Below are 8918 nucleotides of genomic sequence, written 5' to 3'. Positions count from 1 at the left end.
TTGCCTTTGTGTTCTTGCATTTCATGAGGTTCATGTTGCCCCATCTCTCCAGCCTGTCCAGATCCCATCCGAATGGCAGCTCTGTCATCGAGTGTATCAACTTCTTCCTTGCCCTAGTTTGGCCTCTTTTGCAAACCTGACAAAAGTGTGCCCCCTCACCTCCTCCAGGTCATTGATAATGTTGTTAAATAGCACAGGTGCCAGCAGAGACCACTGTGGTACCCAGCCTGTTAACAGCCTCCAGGTACAGTACAACCTATTAACCATCATCCTCTGAGACCCACACCACCTCAATTTGTAACCCCTCTGGTTTTCCATCCATCCAGACTGTTATGTCCTAACTTGGATTGTGGGTGACCGTGTCAAATGTTCATTTGTTCACATTGCTACATTTTTAATACTACTTCAGACATTCATTCAGGCATCAGTTTCATGACCATGTTTAGTTGCAACAGCAGTTTAAGGTAATGCCACATACTCCCCTTCCTTCCCAGGTAAAGCAGCTTCTCGTTCCCAATTTTGGGCTAAAGACACTTCATCTGTACTAAACTGGGGCCTCAGAGACCTATGAGTCACCAGCAGCAAATTGGGACTCTCTCTTGGGTACTTCATGCTACAGTGGCAATGCTCATATAAAATACTCAGCAGAGATGTGCTCTGATAAGAATATTTTTCTCCCATTTTCTCAAGGACATAACTCCCCCCCACACACCTATTCCTCTGCAGGGTCACAGAGGTGGAACCATTTTGTCCAGAAATCAAGTACTCAGGCAAAATTACAAGTCTTTTTACCCCACATACCAAACAATAATTCAAAGAATATTAGTGATTAAAGACAAGGACCCTAGCAGCCATGTGGCAGAAAGTCTGGGTATTATTAGCCTAGAATGGAACATTATTAGACTGGAAGTGAATGGAAATGATGATGGATGTTTATCTCCCCAAAGGTATTTTCCTTGTAGAGCATGTGAATAATAGTTGAGTTGTGTGCACTGCCATCTACAGGCTGTCAATACAGCACCTAGCAGGCAATTTTTCTTCATCTCTGATCCTGGTTCTGTTTTGTTTTTCTGCAGTCCATGGACATTCCTTTGGGTAATGGACTTCACTGGGCTGGATTTATAGTGACAGTGACCTAAAAGTCATGCTGATGGAAAATTCATTATGATTTGGGATTAGTTGTTAATCTTTGGGATTACTAATACTATACCACTTGGACATTCTTGTTTTTGTTTTAATTGCCTGTGTTATGAACAAAGGGCACAGCCAGTCTAGCATCTGGTGTATGTGTATAATTTCTTATGAGCATTGACAGACAAATAAATAGGAGCTATTTTCAAAGTGACCTTTTCCTTCCATCTGTATTAGAATGTTCTGACAAAATCCGTAATTGACTGAAGTCTTTTTATAGCGGCAATGAATATAATGACCAAGGACAGAATTTCCAGACTGCCCCGTCTCTGTTGTGCTTCCTGTCATAGACGTGGCTCCAGTTGGACTACATATGTTCAGGGGTAGCTCCTTTCCTCTGGCAGACTGCAAAGACTCAGCAGCCTTCACTGGAGGGATTTTACTTCACAGTGGATAGCATTTCTAACTGAAAATAACAACGTTTTGGAAGTATCTAGTAAACCTAAGCTGGCCATATGTCCTGTTGTCCACTGAATGAAGTGGAGATTAAGCTATCAGCAGTGCGGTACAAACATTGTGCTTATAAATGTTCCTCTTTCTAGAAAAAACTTGTTTGTTCTCACTATAACGTTGCTAAATCAGACTGGGTTTTAGTACAGTTTATGGCTTTTGCTTCAGCCTATGCTAGGAAAAAAAAACATGGATTCATGACAAAGACTTAAACCATTCTGTTAGCTTCCTGGCAACTGCACCGATTGAAACAACTACTTTCAACTTGACTATAATACAGTGTCAATGAGCACTGAAATAGCTTGTTGCCTTTTGGTTACTCAAATATATAAAATATATAGAAGCAAACAGAAATCTGCTACAAAGAAAGAAAACATGACAGATATTATTGCAATTTTAACCTTTTTTTGTTTGTTTGTAGGTGTCTTCACATTACTCTGAAAGTACCTAAGGAGCGCAATCCCATCTAACTTTGTTCTAGTATGGAAAGGAAATTTTGGCTCCTAAAAGGTCATCCTTCTTTAGTAATACACCAACTTGGGACACATAACTGACTACAGTCACTTGTGAAATAATTACCATTAGCAGTTCCTTGGTCAATGTGACAGTTTAAATTACAAATGTCACTGCATTCCTAACGTATTCTCAGTGACCTACATATTGACACATACCAAATAATATGTCTAAAATCAGCTGCTTCCTTTGTGCCCAGGCTGCTTAAAGATGGAGAAGCAAGTGGAGGAAAAACAGTGCCTTTCACATTAGCTATGATTGATTTCAAGTTAATACTGCAACCTGAATTATTACATAAATGTAGTTTCAGCATCTTAGACGGAATATCTTATCCAATTGATTGATAGAAGGAAAATCTTTAACCAGTCCTCCACCTGTGAAGCAGGGATGATCAATAGCATTTCAAAAGCTCAGATCAAGTAGCATTATGTAAATATGAATCCTTGACATTTGATGGTATTTTTGTATTTGCAGTGCAGTTTGATGCGGCCACTGAGAAAGGAAAAGAGCAGCAGGTAAGGAGGCAAGATAGGTGCTTTCTCAGGACACCCAGATGGCAATGGGGACTGCGTCAGGGATGTCAACAGAACATATATCTCCTACTTCATAGGAAAATAATTCATGCAAGCAATCTGTGCTCCAAAACTTTTAACTGAAGTGTGTTTTGTTTATAATGTAAGAAAATTACTTTTATTACTGGGTTGTTAGTTATTTAGAGAACTTATCCAAAAAAGTTAGCTCAAATGGATGCACTTATACTTCAAAAGTCTTCTGGCAATATGTGTATATAGAGTAGTAGGCAGCACGGCAGAACAAGGCTTACAAAGTTTCTGAAACTTGCAGGGTGGTTCTCAGAAAGCCAGTTGACTCTCCTAATTAGGAAAAAAAAAATAAGCGGTGAGCTTTCCATAGAGAGATCCTTGGTGATAAACAAAAGGTGAGAAGCTATTTAATAGTGCCAGGAAAGTTAATGTTAACAGGGGCAGTCCAAGCTAGGCTGTATTTTTTAAAGCAAGGGCTTTTGTTGTTTGTCCTCAATGCTTAACTCTATCCCAAGCAGTCAAAGACAATAGAAAGTGAATGAATCCATTCATAAGTTTATAATTTGTCTTTACAAAGGGACAGAGTTTCTGTATATGTAGTAGCAAAACATTAGAGCTTTTCTAAGCATCTTAATTTCTGCTTTACTGTAAGGAAGCAAGACATGTTCATATCATTTTTGGGAGTAATTTACTTACTCCCGTGCTTCCACTCAGCTCCTCTGGTTACCTTGTCAAAAGAGGAAGGATCGATTATGGGATTTCTCATTCCTCTATCTACTTGCAGAAAATATTCTTGGGCTTATTGTTCCCAGAGTTACCTTCTAAGCAGGACCAGAGGATGATGTGGCCTTAACATTGACAAATAGCCTTGACAACACTCTGAGACAAAAGAGCAGAGCAGGCAAGGCCCAGCATTGTGTCCCCTGTCTCTGAACAGTCTGCAGGGAAAAGGACAGAGAGAGACAGAAAGCTTGAGTCAACACATGGGATACACTAAAAAGAACAAGACTTTGCTGGGATTTTTAACCATTATATCAATAATGGGGACAAAAGGTCAAGATAGACGGTGGCAGAGAGGGGACAGGTCTCTTCAGTGTTTGCTTTCCTTTTACCAGGAAAACACACTGTTTGCACAACCAGCCACGGTTTTCAACAATGGACGGGCTGGACATGAGTCACCAAAATGAATAATCCTTTTTTTTTTTTTTTTTTTCAATTTCTATGAAAAACATCCTGTTAGTGTTGCCATGTTCTAGGAATTGTTATAACAGGAGCAGCAAGAGGATTAAGTGCTTAAACCTGTCGCACCAGCACAAGTTTACTACAGCAGAATCTATCTGTGGTTACGAGTCTTTGCGTCTCCTATACAAAAAACAAGAGAATAATCCTCTGCTGTATTTCTTTTTCTGCAACCAGCACTCTAAGACCCACCAATAACACAACCTAAATTACATATATATATGAGAAAGTGTGTATATAAATATATATATATAATATATAATATAATATAAAGTCTAGATCAACTCACAAAACACCCTGAGTGTGAAATAACAGTAAAGATCCCACACGCACCACTATTACACTAGAGCCTTCTCAGCATCAGACTTTTCCACTCACCGGGAGCATTAGATTTCTGCCAGCAAATCCTTAAACGAACAAGAATCCTGTCGACTCAACACTGTCCTTCCTATGCTTTTGAGTGCAATACTGTGCATCTTTCAAATGGTGAGTGATTCTAGGAAGTGATTAAAATATGTGGGATATTCTCTGTAGCATAAGGCTGAATATGCAAAAAGGCTGTCAGTTGTAAAGAATGAAAAAGCTATCCACTACCTGACAGGAACGATTAGTTTCGTGAGCTATGAAAATTGCTAGAGGAGGCAGATAAATGCTTTGTTTTCCCCACAATACTTAAAATGGCAAGAGCTTGCTAAAATATTTAGTTAGTAAAACCCAATGACAAGCTCTTACTGGTCTGCTCTCCAGGAGTGAGAGAGAGCTCAAGAAGACTACCTCCTTTCACTGCCACTGTCACAGTCGGACATCTAAAAGAAATTGAAGCTGGTATAAGTCAGAATCAAAGGAGATGGTCTCAATAAATCTCAAATAAATTGATAAGGCTTTATCATCAGCAGGTGGCCTAGCCATTATTCCTGTTATTCCGAATCCCTCTTTTTAAATATATCACAAGGATTTTTTAAGATGCTCAGGCCTCAGCTAGCTCTGCTCCCTTAGACTAACATTGGTTTGAGCAGAAACAGACTGGGATGACACTGGCAGTATTTGCATGGTGGGGCACAGTGAGCTTGTAGTTTGTACATCTTGGCCATGTCCCAACCTCAGGGCATATTTACCAAGGATACACTGCACAGTCCTAATTCACTGACTGTCCAGATCACAAACCTATTGGAGCACTAGGTTGTCCCTCGTTTCCTATGACTCCATGTTTCTTTCCAAAAGCAACTTGGGTGGACAGGGAACAGTCTGTACCTGCATCTCAGTTCAAGGTGCAGTTGAGTGATAGCTGAAGTTTGCACTCAGATCTCTTCAGCACTTGGCAGATCTCCTACATTCATTGAGTAATTAAAAATACTGAACAGGATTTCTTAACCCTCATACATTCAGTTCTGATAATGTTTACCCATCAGTTGGCTAAATTTTAATGCCTTAGACTAGTAGTAGATGATAGGATAATAGTTCTTAGATGCAAAAATACGTAAAATAACCATTTAATTTATACATATATATACACATACACACACACACACAAGACACATGTATATATGTGCATGTGCATATAGGTATATATGCATATATATCCATAATAAGACCTCCACTGGAACACAGAAGATCAGTATGTGGTAATAGGAAATCATAGACAAGGGCTATATGTGCCTTTGCATTCTTTTTCAATAAATGCTAACACTGTGTTTAGCAGTGTTAGCATTTAGTCTGGCTAGCCCAAACAAACCCATCATATACTATACTTGCAAACTTGTCAGGCCTCAATGCTTAATATCTTTGTATCTACATTTTTATTGAAAAAACAGCTCCGTCCTTTGATGATTACAAAGGACCTTCCAGACTGAATTTATTTATTGTTACTTTATACCCAATTTACTAAGTCCCCTTCTGCTGCACAGGAAGATTTTTTAGCTCCCTCCTTGAACCTTTACGTATTAGTGCTGAGGAGTTTTACGCCTCTCATCTTAAAAAGAGAGTAGCCAGGATGAATCAAGGAGGAAACATTAAAAGCCCATATGTCAGGATTCCTGGTCATCTAAGACATTTCCATAGTCATCATTTCTCCTTCTATAGTGACTATTCCTGGAGCCAAAAGCAAAAAAGTAGGCAATAAGCTGACTTTAAAAAAGTTTCTTGCTTCTTTTCTTTTATCATCAGTTAACTTCTGAGGCAAAAGGGAATCTCATCACACAACTCTTCTTATGCTGTTTGACACCCTATGTATAATACCTGCATATTTGAGCCAGTTGTTGCTATAAAATTGCAACTTTTTCGATATTATATAAGATTTTACACAGTCAAAAGTTGAATAAATGCAATGAAATACCTAAAAAAATAAACAGATTTTTTTTTAACCACTGTCCAGAAAAGCCAATTTTGGGCAGCACATTATCCAGCAAGAACTGACCTGATCCAGGGCTCTGAAGTCTGACTTCTTTTGTAACCTATTGCAGGTTACTTCATTTCTATTTTCCCTTCCTGTAAAATGGGAGAAATGGTATTCATATGCTATTGTAAACAATGTAGAAATAGAAGAATCAAAAATACTGTATTATAGTTTGGTGTAAGTAATGGTTGAAGAGAGTAACTACCAAACTCTTAGGGATTTATTTTAGAACTGTGTACATAAACATAATCATATGCCACATGATGAGTTAATATTTGATTAGACAGTACAGTATCTATGACACCTGTCCACCAGGGAGAGTAGGCCAACAACTGACATAATCCACATTATTATATGCTTAATGATAGAGGAGAAATGCAGCTCTTTCAGCTTCCCACGTCTGCTTTTCATTTCCTCTCCTACACATTCCTGAGGGGTCATGTTCAGTGCCTTGCAAAAGCAAACAAACAACTACAAAATTTTTCTCTCTGTGATCCTCTGCAATTTGCCTGGAAACAGAAGGAGATTTTTTAAAAAAAAAAAAAAAATCCACTGTTTTGTTTTTGTTTCTTAAAAGAAACTTACCTCTTGCAAATAGTTACTAATTTACATGCGTTGACTATATTTTTTATGAATACAATAGATTAGGGAAAAATACACCCAAAAAATGTACTTGGTACTGAAGTTACCCAGAAGAGCTCAGATTTTTCGTATTAGTGAATCAAGAACTCAGTCATACCTTCAAGATCCTTTTCACAGATGTCATTTCAGAGAATCTGATGCTTTGACTAGGAGGACCTACTCCTTCATTTTTTTAGGTCAGTTCTCTGGCAAAGCAAGTAGATAACTGAAACCTCACAGATACTCTCAAGCACCTTATATAAGCAGAATCTCAAGTACTCTCCCTGCAGAGCTATTAGTGTCTGCAAACCCAAAGTCACAGTGTCTTCCTTCAGGAAATATTGTACCTCTGATTTGCACCACTAGTAATCACACTAATCTTTGGAATCAGCATATGCTTTTTATTTGGAATGTATAGGATTGTGTTTAGGGTCTACTCAGACAATTTGATTTTTTTTTTTCAATATGACTTGAATGCTTTCCTGTTAAGAAATCCGATTTTTTTTCCTCATAAGTGTAGGTGATTATACTATTTTAGATATTGCTTTTCTTATTCTGAGTAACTGCATGTGAAGATAACATCTAAAAAATATTCTTCCTCAAATTTCCATTACAGTTTTTACTCCCCCCTTTTCAGAGAGTTCACCATCTTTCCCTGAATAGAAGCAAGATTTGTCTTTTAAAATCTGAGTTTATTTTTATTGGAATATCAGCACTTCTCTTCTTTTCTGTGTGTTTTTTATTGGCTAGGGGAGTGCTGAGAATAAGATGGGGTGTATCTTTCACTGCTTTGGACTAAGACCTTTTCTTAGTTCAGGGACAATGCTAGACGGCCTGGCTGGTATGACAAACAGCTTTTGAACAGAGACTGTTGACAGTTCCTAATTGCTGATCAGGGGTGGTCAGAAAATCAGTGAAAGACCTGTAGCCAAGCCAATCTGCTTGGAAATGATAGCAAACAGCCCTCTCATTCCTCAGTTGCTTGTGCTGCCAAGGGTCTTTTATCTCCTACTCACCTTCTCACCTATCAGAGATTCCTCAGTCCCAAAGGGGGCACCTTTTTTCCACGCTATGATAATAGGAAGTAGATCTCAATATAAACAAAAAATCACACTTACTGAGACCTTCCTATGAACCAGTGTCTGAGCATTACAGAAACGGCGGGAACAGATACATTTCTTTTAAGTGGTACGCAGCAACAGTTCTTGACATGAGATTGTATTTCAAGCTCCTGTGGTTTGGTTGCCTCTTTGATCTCACCCTACAGACAGGTTTGTCATTCATGTCCAAAATTAGGCTGGAAAAAATGCTGCTATAATTAGTTAGAGGAAAAAGGAAGAAGAGAATGACTTCCACTGCCAGCTACTATGTCCACAAAGATAACAAAAGCTTTGGCAGAAGACAGTGCTGGGCATGGGCTAGCACTCTCCACTTTGAACCTCTTCCAGAAACCAATGGTGAGAAATTACCACTTTGGTGAAAGCCTGGGAGGTATATTCTAGAGAAAGAATACAGTGAATTATGCCAGTATAAAAACTTCACCAAGAATAATAAAATGGTTTGATCAAAGGTTTGAACTCTTTAAACTGTTTTACAAGGGCTGTCTCCCCTGCTCATGCCATTTTACATGCTTATTTACTACAGTGTAAATCATACTTCACAGAGCTGAGATGACAGATGAAGCCTGCTACAGTGCTGCATGAAATGTAGCATGTTTTCTTATGCGAGACAGAAGTTGACAGAGCATCAAATGATCATGTTCCATCTATAACTTTCACTCTGTCAAGTCTTCTGTCTCCTGCACTCCAATTATAATAAATACAGCTGACTGCATATAGCCAGAGGAAAATGAAGGCAGTTTTATGACATATGTAAAATCAAAAGATTCAGACATTTGTAAATCTTTTGAGTATTTACATAAAAGTAATCCGCTGCTCTCTTTGATTTGAAGACATTAAGAACTTGGAAGG

General features: G+C 38.4%; 1 long non-coding RNA gene across 1 annotated transcript; it reads right to left on the bottom strand.

The window, feature by feature from the left end:
- Positions 1-2898: 2898 nt before the first annotated feature.
- On the bottom strand, positions 2899-7275 carry LOC134140406 (uncharacterized). The gene is made up of 4 exons (XR_009958397.1): positions 7067-7275; positions 6349-6419; positions 3515-3634; positions 2899-3026 (listed from the first exon to the last, which is right to left on the bottom strand). It is a non-coding gene; the product is annotated as an uncharacterized LOC134140406 (long non-coding RNA).
- Between the last annotated feature and the right edge of the window lie 1643 nt (positions 7276-8918).

The sequence above is a fragment of the Rhea pennata genome, chromosome 1 (genome assembly GCF_028389875.1).
Source record: "Rhea pennata isolate bPtePen1 chromosome 1, bPtePen1.pri, whole genome shotgun sequence".
Taxonomy (NCBI): Eukaryota; Metazoa; Chordata; class Aves; order Rheiformes; family Rheidae; genus Rhea; species Rhea pennata.
This window is presented reverse-complemented; position numbering and strand designations above follow the sequence as displayed.